Source organism: Gossypium arboreum, chromosome 2 (assembly GCF_025698485.1).
Source record: "Gossypium arboreum isolate Shixiya-1 chromosome 2, ASM2569848v2, whole genome shotgun sequence".
NCBI lineage: Eukaryota > Viridiplantae > Streptophyta > Magnoliopsida > Malvales > Malvaceae > Gossypium > Gossypium arboreum.
Genome location: NC_069071.1, coordinates 66,283,545 through 66,294,181, shown reverse-complemented (window position 1 = coordinate 66,294,181; position 10,637 = coordinate 66,283,545). Strand labels below are relative to the sequence as shown.

At 34.7% G+C, this 10,637-nt stretch overlaps 1 non-coding gene across 1 annotated transcript; it reads right to left on the bottom strand.

The window, feature by feature from the left end:
• Positions 1 to 3,846: 3,846 nt before the first annotated feature.
• LOC128289589 (small nucleolar RNA R71) lies at positions 3,847 to 3,953 on the bottom strand. Its single transcript, XR_008279234.1, has one exon. It is a non-coding gene; the product is annotated as a small nucleolar RNA R71 (small nucleolar RNA).
• Positions 3,954 to 10,637: the final 6,684 nt, after the last annotated feature.

The following is a 10,637-nucleotide window of genomic DNA, read 5'->3' as shown; positions in this document are numbered from 1 at the left end:
CCAGCCCAAATAAATTTTGAGTCTAATTGCCTTTTAAATCCTCTCTCATTAGACACTTAAGCTATTTAATCATCCTAGCCACTTTTACTCCTTTTCCAATTTAGTCATTTTCATTTAATTAACTACCCAAACATTAAAATTTCCTAACAGAATTTTAATACCACATTACTAAAATTTCATAAATATTTATAAAAATATTTCCAACTCAGTTTTACGAGATCGAGGCCTCGATACCTTATTTTTATCCAATTTCTTCAATAATTTCTTTTTCTAACTAACCACTAAATCGGTAAAATTTTTCTATCGATATTTTTATACAATTTTCCTATCATATCAATATTCATGCAAAAATATTAAAATAAATTTCTCTTTAAATCAGATTTGTGGTTACGAAACCACTGTTCCGATAACCTTGAATTTAGGCCATTACAGAATATGTTCATAAGTTAGGAAATTACCGAGTTGCCGTGAATTTATTCGTAACGGCATAAGCATGAGTTTAATAATTCTAAGTTAAAGAAATTTAATTAATCCAACACAATTATGTCATCTTGATTAAATCATATTTTGAAATTGTGCATTAGAACTTTTATTTTTATTTAGTTTAAAATATCATTTTTTGTTATCACCCTTTTCAAATATTTTATTTTTCTTCACCAAAGTGTTTAAAATAGCATTCATAAATAATTCTTTTCACAGTCCCTATGGGTACAATAACTCAAAATTTACTTGTCATTTTATTACTTGTTGCGATTGTGTACACTTGCACATTACTGTCGTTCTAAGTTTTTGGCGCCGTTGTCGGGGACTGTTTTAAAAAGTCATTATTTGTGAATTTGTTAGTTTTGCATTTTGGTTTAATTTTCTATTTAATTTTTAAATTAATTAATTTTTCTGTGATCATTTCAGGCATTTATGAGTATTGACCGAATTATTGACCTACTCCCTGTAGACCCTGAGATTGAACGAACTTTTCGAAAGTGAAGAAGACAAGCAAGTCAGAGAAGGACCGAAGAAATGAACTTTGAAAATCCAAATCAAAGAAAAGGAGCAAACCTTACTCAAAATCCTATCGTTATTGCTGATGATAGGGATAGAGCTTTAAGGCAGTATGCCGTGCTAGTATTTAATGATCTTAATCCGAGTATTAGGTGTAACACCCTGAAAATTTCTACAGTAAGATATTATCCTTAATATAGTAAAATAAGGAAATAAAGTGACAAGAAGAGGAAAATTAAGTTATGTCACTGGGAAGTATATTATGACATACTGATTCAAGAAAGGACTAAATTGTCAAAGTGAGAAAAGTTTTGTGGCCCAAGAGTAAATACTCAAAATTTGAGAGATTAAAGTGTAAATATGAAAAGTTAAAGGACTAATAGTGCAAATATTTTAAGGATGGAATGATCTAGAGACCAAAGAAAATTGATGAATTAGGACCAAATTGAATAGGTAAAGAATTATGAGGGACTAAATTGCAATTTTACTAAATTAAGTGATGACTCAAGAATGAAATTTTAAAAGATCATAAAAGGAAAAATGGTCAATTAGAAGAGAGAAATCTAGAAAGTAATGATGATGTTGGTGATATTTTATAATTATTTTATTAGATAATTATTATTTATTTAATTTTTTAATAAGATATTTTATTATTTTATTATTTTATTTAGTCTATATATATATATGTGTGTGTGTGAAAAAAAAAATACACACATACACCATCCATCATCTTTCCCATGGACTAACGTGAGAGGAAGAGAGAAAGAAAGAAAGTTTTACTTTCTTTACAATTTGGTCCTTATATAAAAAATTCTCCATTTTCACCCAAAAATCAAAAGAATTTCCATGGCTACCAGGAGAGAAAAATGTTAAGGAGACTATGGGAAGTTAGAATATCAAGTTGGATTCAAGAAAAGGAAGCTGAAGGAGAGAGAAAATCAAGTTAAAGATTGAAATCAATGGAACAAGGTAAGAACATCAAGATTTCAATACATTTTTAAGATTAATATTATTGAAAAAGCATGGAATTGATGTTAATGTAGAGTTTTCTTATATAAGAGAAAGTAATGAGAAATAGTGTAGAGAAAGAAAATAAGGGTGTTTTAAACATGGTAAATAAACATCTTGCACTAAAATAGTTTTGGACAGCAGCATTAGGCTAACTTTGAAAAATCACCGTAAATTGTGGAAATCGAATTAGAGGATGAAAAACATATGGAATTAAAGCTTATTGAGTTTAGTTTTTTATATGTTTAAAATCCTTAATGATTCTATTTTCAATAGAAACAAACTAGAGCATCATCCAAATCCTTTACAATGAGATAATTAATTTTTAGTAAAGAAGGGTCGGAACTGTCAGATAGCAGAATAAGGTTAACTTTAAAGAATAAACTGTACTTATTGGCTAAACAAAAAATTCTGAAAATTTTATGGTAAGAATATACATAAGTATAGTTTCATAGAAAATTAGTGGATCTTAATTTCGAGTTCTGTAGCTCAAGATATAAATAATTTAGTGACTATGACGCAAATGGACAGTTTTGAATATACATATAAGTAAATAATGAAATTATTGGTAATGTTACCTATAGCATGTTATATAAGTATAGGATGTGGAATGGAGAGGAGGAGGAGGACAATATGTATGAATATTCAGCTAGCATGGCCAATTTGCATGTTTTAGGCGCAGGGACTAAATTGAATAAAAGTAAAACTTTATGGGTAATTTTGTAAAAATGTTAGAAATGACCAATTTGCATGAAATTGATTATTTTATTATTTAAAATTGCAAAATTGAATGAAATTATTAACTTAGTTCAATATCGGGGAAAAACATGTTTTAAAGATTAAATTGAAAAGTGTTGAAATTATGGAAAATTATGATATTTTATAGAATTCATGGGTTGTTATCAATTTGTATGAGAATAACATCTGGAAATAAGGATTAAATTGCAAGAATTTTATTTTTTGAGCCTAAGGATGAAATCGTCATTAATTTAAAAGTTTAGGGGCAAAATGGTAATTTTGTTTAGAGCATTAATTGAATGTATTAGAACATGAAATAAATGAAAACGAAAATCAAATTTATTTATAAAGATCCGAATGACTCGAATACGAGAATTGAACGTAGAGAAGAAAAGATATCAGATTAATGAAATTATAAACATGAACAAGCAACGAGGTAAGTTAGTGTAACTTGAATTGTATTTTTAAATGCATGAAATATCGATATAATAAATCATCTGATTTATGTTTATGAAGAAATGGCAAGAGAATGATATTTATCATGACATGTAAATATATGATTATCTTTGATACGTTGATACAATGAAATTAAGTATATTGAGACGAGTAATAAATTCAAATAAAACATGTCGAGAAAAATAAGCACGTTCAAGGGACAATATGTTTGATTTTAATTGGTTTCAAATATGAACGTTAGATGAAATAAAATATCTGATAAATAAATCTGTAACTCCGATAATGCTCCGTAACTCTATTCCGGTGATGGATTCAGGTTAGGGGCGTTACATTAGGAGACCCAAAATTGAGGCACAACAGTTCGAGCTGAAGCCAGTCATGTTCCAGATGCTACAGATAGTGGGCCAATTCAGTGGATTGCTTACCGAGGATCCTCACCTACACTTAAGATTATTTATGGAGGTGAGTGATTCTTTCAAGTTAGCTGGAGTACCCGAAGATGCATTACAATTGAAGTTGTTCCCGTATTCGCTAAGGGACAGAGCTCGAGCCTAGTTGAACTCATTGCCACCAAACTCAATTTCCACATGGCAAGAGTTAGCAGAAAGATTCCTTATGAAGTATTTACCGCCTAGCAAGAATGCTAAGTTGAGGAACGAGATCACTGCTTTCCAACAAATGGATGACGAGTCCTTATATGAGGCATGGGAAAGGTATAAAGAATTATTACGAAAATGCCATCATCATGGAATCCCACATTGCATCCAAATTGAGACATTTTATAATGGTCTCAATGCTCACATGAGGATGGTAATGGACACTTCTGCTAACAGTGCTCTCATTTCTAAGTCTTATAATGAGGCTTATGAAAGCATTGAGAGGATTGCCAGCAACAATTGTCAATGGCCAACCAATCGAGCAGCGTTAGGAAGACGAGTTGCCAAAATACATGAAGTAGACGCTCTCACTTCACTCGCATCTCAGATGTCCTCAATAGCCTCAATGCTTAAAAATTTTACTACTAATGGGTCTAACAGTTTTACAGCACAGTCACCTAACCAATTTGAAAATATAGCTTGTGTCTATTGTGCGGAAGGACATTTGTTTGAAGAATATAGGACATTTGTTCGAAGAATATCCATCAAATCTAGAATCTATGTACTACATAAGTAACCAGAACCAAAATCAAGAAAGGCAAGGACTGCTATCTAATTTCTATAACCCATCGTGGAGAAACCACCCGAATTTTTCCTAGAGTAACCAAGGGGTTGGAATCAGTAATACTTACGCCCAACCTAGATCGACCCAACCACCTAGTTTTCCCCCAACAAGTTCAGAAACCAACCTAATCTGAACCATCCAATGGCTTAGAAAATTTGTTGAAGGCATACATGGCCAAGAATGATGCCTTAATCCAAAGCCAAGTAGCTACATTGAAAAACCTGGAAACTAAATGGGCTAGCTTGCAACTGAACTCAGGAACCGACCACAAAGTGCTTTACCTAGTGATATGGAGAATTTGAGGAATTCGGGGAAGGAGCATTGCAAAGCGTTGACATTGAGGAGTGGAAAAATAGTAGAGCCCAACACCATCGAAGCTGAAAAGGAGCAAGCTGATGCTCAAGATTCAGAGGAAGTTCAATCTAGTGTTGAAATTCCAATTTCACAAGAACCAGACTCTACAAAACCCGACAAGGTAATTTCAGAACCAGCTAATTCTGATAAACTAATAACTCCGTTAGATGCAGAATTGCCACAGAAGACGAATCAACCAGTTCCAGTAAAGAAACCACCACCACCCTACCCTCAAAGACTTCGAAAGCAGAAGCAGGAGATTTAATTTAAAAAGTTCCTAGACGTACTCAAGAACTTCATATCAACATCCCATTGGTTGAAGCACTTGAGAAAATGCCAAACTACATCAAATTCATGAAGGATATTCTGTCCAAAAAATAAAGACTTAGAGAATTTGAGAAGGTAGCTCTGACGAAGGAATGCAGTGCATATCTTTAAGACAAATTACCCCCAAAGTTGAAAGATCCTGAATGTTTTACCATACCTTGCAACATTGGAGCAACATATTGTGGTAAGGCATTATGTGACTTAGGTGCAAGTATTAACTTGATGCCTATGTCAATATTTAGAAAGTTGGGGATAGGTGAAGTTAGACCTACTACGATTACACTTCAATTAGTGGATCAATCCTTAGCACATCTAGAAGGAAAAATCGAGGATGTATTGGTATGTATAGATAAATTTTTCTTCCCTGCTGATTTTGTTATTCTAGACTTTGAAGCAGATAAAGAAGTGTCAATTATCTTAGAAAGACCATTCTTACCAACCAGAAGAACCCTTATTGATGTGCAAAAGTGCGAGCTTACTATGCGTGTTTAGGATGATTAGGTAACATTTAACATTTTTAAATCTATGCGATTTCCTAACACAATTGATGATTATTTTACAGTATCTAATTTAAAGGATTTAATAGTAGAGAAGGAGCTCAACTTCGTTGAGGATCCGTTGGAACAAATTTTGACATTAGATCCTCCGAATGATGAAGAGGAGGATGAATACTTGCGTTGTTAGAAGCTAATCAAAAGGGATTTAATTTTCAATCCCGTTTTGAATATTTGGAATTAGAGAAAAGGGATTATCCACAGCCAAAAGCGTCAATCGAGGAGCCACCTAAATTAGAACTAAAGGTACTTCCCTCACATCTAAAATATGTTTATTTAGGTAACGCTTCTACTCTGCCTGTGATTGTTTCAGCAGAATTAACTAGTGAGCAAGAAGAGAAACTCATCCTGGTGTTGAAACAATTCAAGAAGGCTATCGGATGGACCATAGCAGATATTCGTGGAATTAGTCCATCTGTATGCATGCACAAGATTATCCTAGAAGATGGCAAAAAAGGGACGATCGATGGACAACGAAGACTGAAGCCCATCATGAAGGACGTAGTCAAGAAAGAAATCATCAAGTGGTTAGATGTAGGTATAATCTACCCCATCTCAGACAGTTCATGGGTAAGTCCGGTCCAGTGCGTGCCAAAGAAAATAGGTATCATGGTCATTGAAAATGAGAATAATGAGTTGATACCAACTAGAACGACTACAGGATAGAGAATTTACATCGATTACCAGAAGCTGAACAAGGCGACTAGGAAAGATCACTTTCCTTTTTCATTTTTGGATCAGATGCTGGATAGACTCACAAGGCGAGACTATTACTATTTTCTCGATAGATACTCAAGGTATAATTAGATTACAGTAGCACCAGAAGATCAACACAAGACAACATTCACTTGCACATACAGTACATTTGCATTTAGACACATGCCATTTGGTTTATGTAATGCGCCTGCTACATTTCGAAGATATATGATGTCTATTTTTACTGACATGGTTGAAAAGTATTTGGAAGTTTTTATGGATGATTTTTGAGTATTTGGAGATACTTATGATGATTTCTTAGCCAATCTAGCGAAGGTACTAAGGCGATGCGAAGAAACAAACTTGGTACTCAGCTGGGAAAAGTGCCATTTCATGGTACGAGAAGAGATTGTTCTAGGGCATTGGATAACAAGACATGTAATAGAGGTTGATAAAGCAAAGGTAGATGTTATTGAGAAACTCCCACCTCGAACATCTATAAAGGGTGTTAGGAGCTTTTTGGGCCACACTGGTTTCTATCGAAGATTCATCAAGGACTTCTCCAAATTTGCTAAACCTTTATGCAAATTATTGGAGAAGGACACAATGTTCAAATTTAATGAAGAGTGTTTAAGAGCTTTTAAAGATTTGAAGAGTCGATTAGTTACGGCATTTATAATCGTCACACCAAACTAGGATTTGCCATTTAAATTGATGTGTGACATAAGTGACTTTGCGATAGGGGCTGTTATGGGTCAGCGAAGGAACAAATTTTTTCATCCCATCTACTATGCAAGTCGAACTCTGACAGGAGCTCAACTGAATTATACGGTAACAGAGAAAGAGTTACTTGCTATTGTGTTTTCTTTTGACAAGTTTCGATCTTATCTTGTAGGTACCAAGGTGACTGTCTATACAGATCACTCAGCAATTAAGTATTACTTTTCAAGAAAGACACTAAGCCGAGACTGATCCAATGGGTACTTCTACTCCACGAGTTCGATCTAGAAATTCAAGATTGAAAGGAAGTAGAAAACCAAGTAGCAGACCACTTGTCTAGATTAGAGCCACAAGAAGGGAACTCTCCTCTTATACCAATTCGAGAGATGTTTCTAGATGAATATATACTAAAGGTAAATCATGTTCATAATACCCCTTAGTTTGCTAATATTGTGACAGCCCAAAATTGACCCTAGTCGGAAGGTGGTCTCGGGACCACAAAACCGAGGCATAAAAATAATTAAAAATTTATTTTGATGCCTATAATATGTGTGTGCTCATGTATGACATTTTATGATGATTGATTTAGTGTTATAAGGGTGAATTCCACAAGAAAGGACTTAGTAATGAACTTTGAAAGTATGATAGGAAATGTGTGATGACTAATTAAAGCATGCATGCAAAATAATGGACTTGCATGTCAAATTCCCCTTTATAGGTGGTGGCCGGCCATGACAAGGAGGATGGGCTAAACATGTCATGAAACATGTTTTGTTGGTGCATTAGGGTGAAATAATAAACAAAGGTGTATGGGTGATAAAAAAATGAAAAAAAAAATGTGTGTGAGTGTGGTAATCCCCCATTTCCGTGAGTTGTAGAGAAGGAAAGAAAAAATTTTGTTCATCCTTTCTTTGAGCCAAAACTAAGGAAGAAGGAGGATTTTTGCTTCATGCTTGGTTTGGAAGAGATCTAGAAGGAGATTTGGCCAAGTTTGCATCAAGATTAAGGTATGTATGAGGTTGTGTTAGGAGTTTCATGCATGTTTTGGTTGCTAACTTGATGTGCATGTTAGCCATGGCTCAAATCTTTGTTAAGCCATGGAAATGGTATTTGGCCAAAGTTGTTATGGTGATAAAGCCATTGCATGCTAAGTGTGAAGCTTGATGATGATGCATGCAATGATGGATTGTCTACTCTTGAGCAAGATTTTGAGCCTTCTTTTGATTTATCATGATTGAAGTTGAAAAGGAGCATGATTGTCATATTCGGCCATTCATGAGCATGGTTCATGCTTCTTGCATGTTAGTTAAAATTTGTATTTTGGATGGCTATGGACACCTTGAAAATTCGCCATGCTCATATTGTATATATATGTTTGCACATGATGTTTTGGCTATGAAGTAAGTGATGAATAAGTTGGTTTAAAGAAGAAGATGTTGAAGAATAATTGTGAAATTTCAAGCCCAATTCGCCTAGCACACATATAAGTGCTTGATGCTATATTATAAGTTTTGAGCCACAATATGCAAAGCATTAACTAGTAAAATGCATGCTGTTTTTGTGAGATATTAAGTGCATAATTGGCCTCAACATGTACATGAATATTCGCCTTGGGTAGCCTATTGAAGGCCTTAGCATTTCCTTGATGCTCAAATAAATTGTATTGAATTGCTTGATGTAGTATAAAATGTGCATGACCATTGTGTATTCAAGCTAAAGAGTGGCCATATGACCATTTAAAATCCTTGTCATATTCGCCATAAGCAAGCACAATGAGGTTTTAATAAATTGAATTTGTTTGAATTAGCTCAAGAGCTAAGAGGGCCACAATTGGACAAGGGAAGGAAAAGGTGATCGAATAGCCGAAAAAGCCGTTCGACAACATCCGAGGTAAGTCCTCAAGAAGTGATCTTACTTGAATTATGTAAGATGAAACATGGATGTGTATGATTATTGATCATGTGTGTATGAGTATTTGAATTCCACCCGGCTAAGTCCCAAGGCGAATATGCTAATGATTATAATTGTGTTTGAGCCTTAGTAACGAAAATGAAATATGTATGTCCAATGATTATTGATGTATGTGTGCATGAGAAATTGAATGATATCCGGCTAAGCCCCAAGACAATTATGCTGAAATTTATATCCGGTTAAGACCAAGGCAATTGTGCTAGTAGCTATATCCGGCTAAGACCAAGGCATTCGTGCAAGTTGTTAAATCCGCTAAGACCAAGGCATTTGTGCAAATCGTGATATCCGGTAAAGTCCCGCTGGCCTTGGTGCGGGTTACCATAACCGGCTATGTCCCGGGCGATTGAACGAGTACCGACATCCGGATAAACTCCGAAGGTATGTGATTTGAAAATTATGAGCTTGCTGGAAAATTTCAGCTAATGCACTTGTGAAATTTCCCAATGATAAGGTAAGTGCGGTGTGTGCTTTGCGTGCTAGGAGTAAGAGCGATGAATATCCGCTCCTATGATGGAGCGAGTTATCGGCCTTAATGAAGCCGTTATTTGTGTATGAACATAAGAGTTGGGATGGTAAAGTAAGTATGATTATGTGAATGCGCATTAATGAAATGATGCATTTAACTATGTGAATGTATTGCTGTAATTAGAGTTGATTATATTCCTTGAGACTTACTAAGCATAAAAATGCTTACTCACCGCTTTGGCTCTCGCTTTCTAGATTTCGCCGATAGCAATCGGATTCGGGATCGTTGAAGTCAAGTCATCCACACTATCAAGCCCCATTTTGGTATAAATTCTTGGTTGAACTTGAAATGGCATGTATAGGACTACCCTTGTTTGTTAAATATGTGGTGATGTAAGTATGTACGGCCATGCGAAAATGGCTCGAAAAGGAACATGAACTTAGAATAATTGTGGTTTGTATGTATATATTTGGTGTCATGATGTGGCTATGGCTTGAAATGGGAATGTTGGTCATATGATCAGCCATTGGCATGGTTAAAATGATCATATATGAACCTATGTATGGCAAAGACTAGTTGGTTCATGGAGACTACCAAATAGGTAAGACCTACCTTAAAAACAGATGCTGCCAGCTGCAGTGACGTGAATGTGAAAAATCACCAAAATTCGTAGAAATGGAATTAAATAGTGAATAAGCTATGTAAATGAACCTTGATGAGTCTATTTTCATATGGAAGAAACGAAATGGTCATAGGAGTTACATGTTAAGAGATATTAATGCTATTGTGAGACAGGGCCAGAACGGTTTCTGGGTTCCCTGTCGCAACTTTAAAAATTTACTATAAATTATACAGAAAGAATTAGGCAACATACCTTATATGTACAGATTCCATTTTGAGTCTAGTTTCATTAGAAACAAACGAAACAAGCATTAAATCCCTGTACAGAGAGATATTCAAGTTATACCGCGTGAAGGTCAGAGCAGTCGATCCCTGTAACATGGGTGACTTTAACTAATAAACTGTACCAATTGGCCCATCCAAAAATTCTAGAAATAAATCCATGGATGGATATATGAGTCTAAATTCAGGGAAAATTTACGAAACCAGTTTCCGAGTTTTGAAAC